Here is a 12,661-nt window from a genome sequence, read left to right on the forward strand (position 1 = left end):
GTGGGTACTTTCGTGCACATCAAGTTTTTGGTGCCGTTGTCGGGGAATGGCCAGTTTATTAGTTTATTTAGTTGCGTTAGATTAATCGACCCTTTTTGTGGAATAAAATCTGCAAAAAGTTAATTAGTTATTTATTTTTGTTTATTAGCTTAGTTTATTAGCATATAAGAAAAAAATTGTTTTCTGTTTCTGTCACAGAGTTCACGATGTGAGTTTTATAAACTCACGATGTGAAAGTTGCGATTTTTAGTTTTTAGTTTATTTTTCTATTTCAGTTTTACGTTTTTTTTATTGTGTTTAGTTTGTTCATGACCAGAGGATCTACCACACCTTTGGTGCCACCAATTGAAGATCCCGAAGCTGCACTTCACAAGAAGACTGATAAGAAGACGCCACTGCAAGAATTAAAGTCAGCATTTTCAAGAAAGTCGGGAAAAAAGACAGGAGAGTCAAGTTCATCCTCAAGGCACAAGAGCAATTTTGAACACTTGGATCAAATACCCGTCCAAACCGAATCCGAATACGATACCGAGCCCGAATTTGAAGAACATACGAGCGAACCCGAGAATAAGCCAATGAACGAGATTGCAAAAATTGAAGAGATGTCCATGGGAGCTTACAAGAAGCGGATCCGATAAGATGTGGGTCCCGGTTTAGTTCAACCCATAATACCTGCCACTGCCACATTCGAGCTGAAGGGGCACATCTTGACTGCACTGAAGGATATCCCATTTTTGGGAAAGATCATGAGGTTGCTTTTAAGCATTTAGATGAAGTCAATGACATTGCGGATTAGTTCAATGTCCCAAATGTCAACAGAAACGTTGTCTTGCTTAGGATGCTTCCCATTAGTTTCAAGGGAGCTGCTAAAGAGTGGTTAAAATCACTTCCACCGAGCACAATCACCACTTGCGCTCAAATGCGTGAGCAATTTCTGGACCAGTTTTGCCCACCATACAAGATAGCTAAACTCAAGAAGGCAATATCCAACTTTGAGTAACAGCCAGGGGATTCATTATACGAAGCATGGGAGCGGTACAAGGGCTTGCTCAGAAATTGCCCTCAACATGATCTAAATGTACAACAAGAGATGTCGATTTTCTATGATGGGGTCAACGTTATGACGAGACAACTCCTTGACTCTCAAGGATCTTTGACAAAGAAAAATCCAAGGGAAGTCAAGGAGCTGATTGAAGAATTCATGAAGCACTCTCGCGAATACCACAACCCTAGGCAAGATGGAATTAAAGGCGGTGTAGGGGCCCAAACTAAAGACATAGCAGCTGTGATGGCTATGCTGAATAATTTGGATCGAAGGATAACACAAATGGACCAGTCAATTCATGCCATGAGAGTGGGTTGCGAGAGGTGTAGTGGTCCGCACTTGACCAAGGACTGCCATTTAGATGAGTTTGGGAACAGAAAAGCTCAAGTGTGCTACTCGAGTGGGGATAAGTTTGATGAAGACTGGAGGAAACCAAAGAAGCAGTGACTGCCTTATGAAGAGTATAAGAAGCAAAAAGGAGAGAAGTATAGGCAAACAGGTCGAGGCTTCTATCAAAAGGAGTAGCCACCAGCTGAGAAGAAACCCGATCTAGAGACCATGTTGATGAAGTTTATGGAAGCTTCAGAAAAGAGACACGATGCCACTAATTCTGCTATTATTGATCAACAAACTTTAATAAAGAATCAGCAAGCCTCCATCGATAACCTTGAAGTACAATTTGGTCAACTAGCCACTCTGGTTCATGAGAAGTTATCCCCGAAAAATTCCGAAACGAAGGCCCAATCTCATCTAATGGCCATAGATACTGAAGAAGAGGCCATCTCTGAGTTCATAGAAGCCTTAGAAGTTGAACAACAGCAGCCGATCCAAAGTCTAAGAAGCCCAAGCTCGAAAATCAAGATGCTGCTGAATTCCAGAATTCACGACGTGAACCATATAAGTTCACGACGTGGGCCCGTCATGAATAGAAAATTTCTGTAGCTGGTTCGGTTTATCAGCCACCTTTGCCTTTTCCTTCCCGAGCTACCCTTAGTCCACTGGAAAGAGAGCATATAGAGTTTGTTAAGCATGTGAAGGGAATCCCGATTAATACTCCCTTTGTCGAGTCCTTATCCAAAATTCCCGAGCATCATAAATTACTGCAAGATTTGATAGACACTCGCATGCAATTAAAGAAGCAATCTAAGGTGATTCTAAGTGAGTAAAGCTCAAAAGCTGTGTTGGGAGAGACACTTAAGAAGATGGGAGATCCTGGACGCCTCACTCTTCCGTGTGAATTTGGTAACAAAATGAAGGTTAATGCTTTAGCCGATTCTGGGGCTAGCATTAATTTGATGCCTTATTCATTTTATCATAAGTTAGAAATTCAGTAGATGAAGGCTACAAGAATGATTATTCACATGGCGAACTGTTCAGTGACACAACCTCGGGGCATTGTGGAGTATATTTTAGTCAAAATTGGAAAATTTGTTTTTCCAATAGATTTTGTAGTGTTGGATATGAAGGAATATCCCGATGTTCCAATTATCCTTGGTCGTCCATTGCTTAATATTGCTGGAGCTTTTGTTGATATTTGCGAGTCTAAGCTCACCTTGAGGGTTGGAGATGAAAAAGAAGTTTTTGGGATAGAAGATGGCCTCCAAAGGAATCATGTTCAAGAAGAGGTGTTCACACTTAATGAAGAAAATGAACTAGAAGAACTAGAAAAGCTTATGGAAGAAGAGATTAAGGAAGTTCATCAAGTCAAAAGAACAAAACCAAGAGCATCTGTTCCATATTTGGTTAAGGTCATTGCTTACAAGAGTCCACCTTCTTGGGTAAGCAAGGAAGATGAGATGACAAGTGATGAAGAGGAGGTCACTTCAAGGGTGACAAAGCCAGTGGTGAAAGAGGAGAAGGATGCTATGGAGTGCAGGGAAGAAACTAAAGGGACCAAACGCAAGCTTGAAGAAGAGGTCAAAGCTAAAAAAGAGAATCCAAAGAAGGCGTACAAAAGGCGAGTTAAAGCTTACAAGAGGCGATTCAAGGAACAAAAGATCCTAGTGGTGGATTCTTCCGAGGACCCAATGTAGGTGGCACGGAGTCCAGCTCAAGACTCCAAGAAAAAGAAGTGCTTCTCGGGAGGCAACCCGAGTTTGGTTTGCATTTTTTTCTTTTCTTTTTGCATTTTAGTCTTAAAAACATAGATCATGTCTTCCAACTCGATTATAACATAGTTAAACAATGAATGTGGGGACCCTAAAATGGAAGTAGTAATAATTGAAAATTTAGTTGAAAGCCAAAAATTGATTTAGTATAAATTTTTCCTTCCACACGATATTCACGACGTGAATTTTTAGTAATTCACGACGTGAATAGTGAATGAACTGGATAAATACTCAATAATAGAGTTTAGCCCATTAGACTAAGAGGCCCAAGATTAATCTGTGAGTGCATAGCCCAATTTTAGCCCAGATGAAATTCACGACGTGAATCTTTACGAATTCACGACGTGAGTTTTCAAAGACACAGGAGCACAGAATAAAGCCCTAAAAAAACCAGTTAACCCCCATTTGTTTATACCGCACAAAGTGGAAGCGAAATCTAGTCCCCCCTTGGTCCCCATTGCTCCGATTTTGGCCGATAACTCCCCTAATCTTCTTTGTGCTTACGTAATACTTCCATCAAAGGTAATAATTATTGATTTTTAAGTTTAGTTTTTTCTTTAGTAGATGAACTTGGGGTTAGGCTTCGTTAATTGAGTGAAATGACGAAATTATTGTTGGATTAGGTGTCTAAGCCCATAACTATTATTGATATGTATTCAACCCGGGAGTAGCATGGTCCATTTGGGTTGCATATCATCAGGAAAATTTGTTAGGATGGACTTTTGAGAGAAGGTTATTTATGGTTTATTTATATATTATAAGTTATAATATATTAATATGAAATCATATGTTTTAATTAGTATGGATCAAGAATTAATTTGGAATTAATTTAGTGATCAAAAGAGACTAATTAAATCTATGGGGACTAGTTATGATAATTAGTTATATTTATATGTGTTGGGCTTATGATCCATGTTGGACCAAGTTTATCTATGGATACATAAAGAGTTGGGCCACATGAACCATGGATCATAAAACCCATGGGTATGGATTATGGGTTATACCCATGACCCTTGGAATCCTACATATAAATAGGTTACTCCATAGCCAAAATCACCACTTCTTTTCTTAGAGAAATATGGAGGTGTTTTGGTAAATGGAATTCTCTCTCAAGAGCCACCTTTGTCCTAGGTGTGTTGTGATTCCATTTGAGGCATTTCATACTATTGGTGCTAAGCTCTTAAGGCCAAATACATCAAGACTTCAAGCCACATAAAAGGTATGTTTCCCTAACTAGTATATTATATGGTTTATGTCAAATGCATGCTAGTTATAGGTTTAATGCCTTGGAAACCATTTGCATGTATAATTAGTGAAAACATAGATCCAAGGTATTTAGGGTTGTATGTGCACCATAGGATGTTGTATTATACCAAAACCCAACAGTGGTATCAGAGACATGGGTTGTTTTCTACTATATTTGATGCAAATGTATTTTTTTTCAAGTTGATGAAAAAAAAGAAAAAAAACATGAAGTTTGTCAAATTTTATGATAATTACTTGATTTTATGAAAAACTAATTATTTGTAAAATTTGAGTCACTTTACTACAAGATTTGAATTAGGCCAGTTTATTAAAAGATAGAATGATATGATTATTTTATTTTTTTAAAAGGTTGATCTAAGTGGTTTTAAGGAGTTACAAATTTTGTCATAAAATTTTGGAACTCAAAAGTTTTTTTTTTTTAAGTTATGATCTTAAGAGTTTTGAAACTTCCATAAGCTATAGATGTGAAATGTCTCATTTATTAACTCTTTAGGTTATGAAGTCTAAGAGTCTTTAAAGGATAATTGTCAAAGTTTCAAGATTTGTATTAGTTTATATGATTATCTAATTTCTTGAAAATTGTTGATGTGAATTATCTTTACTTATGAGTTTAATCTATATCATAGAAAAATTATTTGATTATTGTGTTAATTGGAATATTTGATCTTAATGGTTTTTCTGAACTCCATAACTTATCCTCAAGTTATGGAAAGTGGAGATTTTTTCTTTTTAAAGTGACATTAAGTCTCATAGGTTATGAAAATAGAAGAGTCTCTATTTTTAATGTCATCATTAAATGATTTAATGTCTTCCATAACTTGTCCTCAAGTTATGGAACTTGATTTTTTTTCATTAAACCTTAATTAAACTCATAAGTTATGAAAAAGCCAAGAGTTTTGAAAGGTTTCAAAACTTGTCCTCAAGTTTTGGAATTTCTAAAGTTACCCCCATGTATATTTTAATACCAAACTAGACCTTAGAATTTTAAAAGCTAAAATTCAACCCTTATACTTTATAATATTATAAGTTAATATATATATATATATATATATATATATATATATATATATATATATATATATATATATATATATATGTATAAGAGTAAAGTCAGTCTTACCGTTAGTAGGCCTCATTCACGAAGTCGGTCTATAAGGGGGGTATAAGGTTACTGCCTATAAAATGGCAGTTTAATGGGTGTCCACTCTCACCCACCGCTTCCTTGACCGGTGGAGGGTCGTTAGCCGAACGGGTAGGACAAGGACTATAATTCTCCCTTCATTAAAAGTATTAATGATAAATACTAAGTAACTAAACCTTCTATAAATACCCAATCTTAGTTACTTAGGAAAATGTGAATAAGGTGCTAATCCATGAAATTACACTTTGCACTTTGTTTAAGTCGGTTAGTGGAGCGTGTGTGGTTAACCGGCACACTAACTCGTATTTAACAAGGTAGGCAAAGGGTAACTTAATGTTTATCATAGTATCGATGGAGCGTGTGTGGTTAACCGGCACATCGATTGAGCGGTAAACACTTAAGGGTACCAAGTAATTTGCATGGTTACTTAACACCTTGTTTTGTGATCCTCGGCATCCCAGTCACAAAACCTGAAGGGCACACTCGAGATTGAAACATGCCATTGAAAAGTTTAATGAATCTAAAAAGATCTAGGAGTTTCAAATCCAATTAGAACCTAATAAATTATTTCGTTTTTCATGGTGGAAATTGGTGAATTGTCATTCACCTACCTTCAAATATTCTATAGCTTGGATTACGACATCCCTCTTCCAAGTTATAAAATAGTTTGTTGGGTCCTAGCCTTAATATTTCATATTGGGTGTTATATTAAGGACTTTAAATAAACTATCTTGAATATCTCCCAAAAGATGTCTAGTTCAGACATCTATGATCTTCCCAAATATCTTGGAACTTCAATTCCTCCACCTCCTCCAATTATTCTCCCTAACCCACAAGTTCAAGGTCACTCAAGCCCTATTGGAAAGGCAAGGTCTAGGTGTGATCACATCTTGGAGATGAAGTCACATACTAACAAGCCGAGAGAGTTAGGTGTCAAAGTCTTAAAAACGTTAGTGGTTCAATCACTTTCTAAGTCACATAGTGAGTTTCTTGGGACTCCTATGAAACAGACTATGACAAGACCCTTAATGATCTTATCTATTTGCTTTGTGCTGCTAAATCCGAAATGATTTAGTGTACTAGTAAAGCAAATTTGATTAGGAGATCAACTTCCCAAAAATTTATGGACAGGCACAATAGTGACACAGGAAATCCATAAAAGCATTCTCTTTCCAATGGAAAGAGATCGGCCATAGTCAAATCGGTTGACCAAATGGTAAAGAGAATGGCTAAGTCTGAGATAGTCCCATGTACTATTACCTAAGGGTCCATATGGTCCTATTGCCAAAAGGAAAGAGCATTTGTTGCGAAACTGTCAATATTACCTGAAAGATCATAAGGCTAGTAAAGTCAATAAGTTTGACTCTATTTCAGGTAAGGTCCACTATCTAACTCGGTTAAGTTTCGATTCTGAGATTCTTATTACAAGATGTGACTGGGTCACATGTTGATGTTTAAGAATCAAAGGGAAAAAAGTGAAGGAAACTTAAAGAAAGAGTATGTTGAATCTGATCGCGAAGATGGATTTCTAAAGCTTGATTAAAGATTGGATTCTTGAGCTACTCTTAGGAGTTATGATAGATTGCTAGGAAACAAGTAATAACATAGTTTTCATTTCAAGTTACATTGTAATGAAAAGTTTTTTCCGCATTATAAAATAAATAAAAGTTTGTTTTACTTTATTTTTATCTCGTTACAATGGCATTCATGAAAACTTGATGTTTGTATGTTTATAGCAATATTGGAAATATGAATTTGATTCATTGATTTGTGGTAGTGTCTAAATTTACCAAATAAGGAAAGATTCTCATCACCCAAGTTTCAATTGGACCGAAACTTGGAATCATGCATGTTGTATAGTATGATGAATGAGAACTTTCGAGCATTGGAAAAATTAAGACTAACTACTTGTTCACATGGATGTGTGAGTCAAGAGAAGGACTAAGGGATCAAGTACACTTTCTTGTGCACTTGTCAAAGTCCACCAAAAAAGATGGATAAGACTATTCGTCATGATTTACTAAGGTTTAGTAAATATGATTATACTTACAAGCTTAAGTATAATTCCGAAACATTGGAAAATTTTCAATGTATGACGGAACGAATAAGAAGAATCAAATTAGGCAGAAGGATAAAACTTTCTCAAATCTGAAAAGATGGGAGAGTACTTTAGTATCATGTTTAAGGTCATCTTAATAATTTTGAGACCTTATCACAATTCATCCTCTAAGTACATTCTGATAGTTAAGAAGAGGAGTTATGAATTGTTGAAGTGGTTAAATCAAGAAGATGATTCATACTTCATTCCAAAACAATTCATAGAGTTATACTCTAAGATTGTAACTTGAGTGACCTCTTTAAAGAATGTTTAAAACACTTTTCAAATGTAAGAGTAAAAGTTTTCTACTCTTGTACATTTGAAATTGGTAAGTTGTGATGTTTTGGATAAAACAAAGACCAACTAAGGCTAATTGTGTTAAGTGTCTGTCTTGATTAGACTCCACACTATCTCTTGAATATTTGGCAAGAAAGTCGTATAGGTCAAGGAGACAGTGGGAGTCTAAAAGATCCTGAAAAAGGTTTCAAGAAGTAGTCAAGAATAAAACCTGTATTTCATCGCTAGCACACAAGTAGAGGTTTATAACCTATCGTGCTGACATTTCTGTGCCCATTCCAGTTAAGTTGGCTATACATTTGAGTTCTACATGTTCTCAACTGTTTGCATAACTACTTGGAAGCAATGGCAGGCCCTTGAGCTGCCAGGTGGCAAGAAGTTAAGATTACACAAGTTCAATCCATATGAGTTTGGATTTGTCCTTATCCTTGTCTTGTGACTATGGTTTTGACAATTCACATGGATAAGAACACATACACCATTAAATCTAAGTGTCATAAGGTTTCTCTTCGATTCATGAAAATGATGATAAGGAAACTCTTTCACTAAGTAGATTTTGAGTAAATAGCAATTGTGGGAATGACAAAAGGTCTAAACATTATGATTACGACATCCCTCTTCATAATTGTTTAGACACACATGTGAGCTATCTAAGAGAGGTGTATGATATTGATAAAGTCTAATCAAGGCAATCTAGTATCAGAAATCTGAACTTTGGTCAGAAAGTCAATAAAGTATTGATTTCTAGAAGTTCAGTTGATTTCTGGGTACATGTAAAAGCAAGTGGGAGCATAAGTGTTATGCTAATAATCATCATGTTAGTGGGAGCATGATAATTATGATAAGTATTGCAAGTTAGCAATGTTAATTATAGAAAACAAAAGTTTCAATTCATGAGGTTGCAGGGGTTGAAAAAGTTGTTTTGCTATAATTAAGGGAGAGGAAATTATACTTTATCTCAAATTTAAAAGCTTAGCTTGAAGTCTTAATCGTATTTAGTTAAGAATATATATGGATTTCATGTTGGGATGGTTGAACATAAGGAAATTCTATATATGGGTTCATTATTTGCGTTCTAAAATTCGATTATGATTACGGCATCCCTTTTCATCATCTGAATTATGAGAACTTGGAAAATAGAAATGGAAATATTATAGCAAAAGACTGGTTTAGTCTTTATGTGAGACATCATCAATCGTGTCCCATATGCTTCGGATATAGGATTGATTACATGTGCTATATTCACTCTTTCTAAGTTTTTCCAAATGCCTGGGGCATGAAGAAGGGAAAAAGGTCTAGAAATTGATATGACTAAAATGATTAAGCAGTTTTTGAGGACAATCTAAGGTTTACCAAAGATTGGTTGCTCAAGGATAGTTGGAAGTATAGTATTAATTATGGAAGGACCATATTGACATAATCTGTAAGGAGGCAACTCTTGTTCAGAAATGATAGTCAAAATGGAATATGGAAATGCTTCAAAGTTAGAAAGTATTCAATCTGTATGATTAGGAAACTTAATGCAAGAAGGATGTTTCCAAGGAGTTGATCTCCTTTGGAATACTCTGTAATGATTTTTGCCAAGTCTTTGTGAATTTGTGCATAATCATTACAAGAGGATCAATGCATATAAGTTTAGAATGTAACAGATTTCAGTAAATGGCATGAATTTGGAATTCTTGCATTTGCAGTAAGATTTGGGACTGTGAAATGAGAATCATTGGAGTTATGTTCAATTGATATATTTCACAAAGTAAAGATCATAGACAAACATAGTATGCATACTTGGTGTGTGGAATTACTAGTGTTTAGAAAACATAGTGTACATGCTTGGAGCATGGGATAACTATTTTTTTAAATTCAAGAATAAAGTTGATAGATGAAACAGTATACAATGAATAATGTCTGATCATATGGTGATAAATAAAAGGTGTTTTATTTATGTTCATAGGTTTTGATACCATATTCGATTCAATTATTCTTGTGTTTCATTTTGCATGTTTTGACTTCCAAAATAAACTAGGTCATTGTTCTGGATGACTAAGTTATTCAAACCATCCACAGTCGGTCATATGTTGGAAGTAGATATGAATTAAGACTGTCATGGGTTGCTTGTAGAGGTCTAAGATGTTGTACAAAGGGCTACAACACTCATGAGTACTCATAAGTTCTGAGTATTGGATTCAGCCCGCGCTTATTGGAATCACTTCATGGATTTTATCACGAGTGATCATGAGACGATAATATCTTATATTCTTCAAACCTAGAGATATGAGTTGTTACTATGAGTTGGTTATACATTGATTGCATGAAAACGCATTGGTAACTCGATGTTATAAAACGTGCCTTTGTGTATGATTCAACAAGTAGTAGAACAAGCCATATGAGTCGAAGTTTATCCATTCCTTTTACCTTCGGGATAAAAGCGATATCTGTGGGCCCCTCGATGATTTGATGATGACAAATGGAAGTGCTCGGCCGGGCCAGGATTGATTTGATTTGTTGAATTAGTCAGTCGTCATAAATCAGAAATCGGGAAACAACAAATGGACTGAGAGAATGATTATAATCCATGTCTCATTCCATATGATATCTAGAATGGAGGAATATATGATCCCTTATCTAATGGACATGTCATTTGATTTGTTCAGAGTCTGACTGCGGCTTTAAGAGCTACGATTGCTAGTCGGGATCTTGGAGTCATACTTGAATAATAGTTTTAGGCTTATCCAAGTGGGAGACTGTTGGATTAGGTGTCTAAGCCCATAACTATTATTGGTATGTATTCGACCCGAGAGTAGCACGGTCCATTTGGGTTGCATATCATCAGGACAAGTTGTTAGGATGGACTTTTGAGAGAAGGTTATTTATGGTTTATTAATATATTATAAGTTATAATATATTAATATGAAATCATATGTTTTAATTAGTATGGATCAAGAATTAATTTGGAATTAATTTAGTGATCAAAAGAGACTAATTAAATCTATGGGGACTAATTATGATAATTAGTTATATTTATATGTGTTGGGCTTATGATCCATGTTAGACCATGTTTATGTATGGATACATAAAGAGTTGGGCCACATGAACCATGGATCATAAAGCCCATGGGTATGGATTATGGGTTATACCCATGACCCTTGGAATCCTACTTATAAATAGGTTACTCCATAGCCAAAATCACCACTTCTTTTCTTAGAGAAATATGGAGGTGTTTTGGTGCCTGAAATTCTCTCTCAAGAGCCACCTTTGTCCTAGGTGTGCTGTGATTCCATTTGAGGCATTTCATACTATTCGTGCTAAGCTCTTAAGGCCAAATACATAAGGACTTCAAGACACAAAAAAGGTATGTTTCCCTAACTAGTATATTATATGGTTTATGTCAAATGCATGCTAGTTATAGGTTTAATGCCTTGGAAACCATTTGCATGTATAATTAGTGAAGACATAGATCCAAGGTATTTAGGGTTGTATGTGCACCATAGGATGTTGTATTATACCAAAACCCACCAATTATTTTTTCAAAGTTCCGTAATAACCTTTGGGTGTTTATTCTTTGTGTTTGGAAGTGGTATAGGAGTAAAACCCATTGATATTGTGACTAGATTTACCCCCCATTGTCACGATTCTACTTGCTGATATTGCGAATTCACGACGTGAATCCTAGGACTGAATAGTTTTCTGTTTTTGTTTATGTTTAAATTGTTGGGTTGTTGTTTTGGTTGTGTTTGTTCCTTGTTTTTGCAGAAATGGCACCTAGAGAGACTTACCTCTTGGGATTGAAAGTTTACACCCATTTTACGAGTTTCCAACCACTACACCTCGAGATGTTTACATGCGATGGAATACTCGGTTGGTATGGTTCTACAATCAAGAGTTTGCTGTGGCTCCCACTATTCAGTGGGCGAGGTTGAGGGAGGTTGGCTTGGTTGATAGGATGTCCCAATACCTAACAAAAATCTTTTTGGGGGACAGATTTCAATTTACATGCAAGGGGTGGTTCAACCTATTTAACATCCAGGAGCGTGTTTATAAGGAGCTTTGCATGGAGTTCTTTTCAACGGTCACATTTCATGACAATGTCAGAGATCCCACTTTTCCCCGAGCTTTGGTCTTTCGTTTAGGTGGGGAGTATTGGGAGTACAGTCTAGTGGAGTTTTCTCGCCGTATGGGCTCTATGAAGCTCATGAAACCTTCACTCATGAGTTTATTTTATTTTTGAGGGACGCCACGCGGGTGTATGCGGATGGAGTTTCGGGGCCAGAGTTTTGGAGTAACATTGCCGCTGGAGTTTTTAATTCCGGTGTATCGTCCGAGAGTAGCATCAAAAGCCCGATACACCGCCTCATCCACCGCTTAGTCACTTTTTCCATTCATCACAAGCACCATGGTGATAAAGTTAGTAAAAGTAACTTGTTCTTTTTATGGTGCATCTTACAACCGGGTGTTTGATGCAATATTCCCTATTTTTTGGCACGGTATTTGGCGGACTATGCGATAAGTGCTCGTCCTGGAAGCCCCATTTGTGGAGGGCATTTTGTTACCCAATTGGCCCGCTCTTATGGCCTTCTTGTTCCTGACATCACTCGTTCTCTAACGTGTAATGAGGGGAATGAGTTCAGTATGGGGGTACCTGGAAATAATGAGGGTGGTGAAAAATTATGGCACACATTGGTGAATTGTTCGAGATGATGATGATGAGG

General features: G+C 36.3%; 1 non-coding gene across 1 annotated transcript; it reads right to left on the minus strand.

The window, feature by feature from the left end:
• Positions 1-967: 967 nt before the first annotated feature.
• Positions 968-1,074, minus strand: LOC145103403 (small nucleolar RNA R71). The gene has a single exon (XR_013706496.1). It is a non-coding gene; the product is annotated as a small nucleolar RNA R71 (small nucleolar RNA).
• Between the last annotated feature and the right edge of the window lie 11,587 nt (positions 1,075-12,661).

This window comes from Lactuca serriola, chromosome 4, assembly GCF_051521515.1.
Source record: "Lactuca serriola cultivar US96UC23 chromosome 4, Lser_US96UC23_V15, whole genome shotgun sequence".
Lineage (NCBI taxonomy): Eukaryota > Viridiplantae > Streptophyta > Magnoliopsida > Asterales > Asteraceae > Lactuca > Lactuca serriola.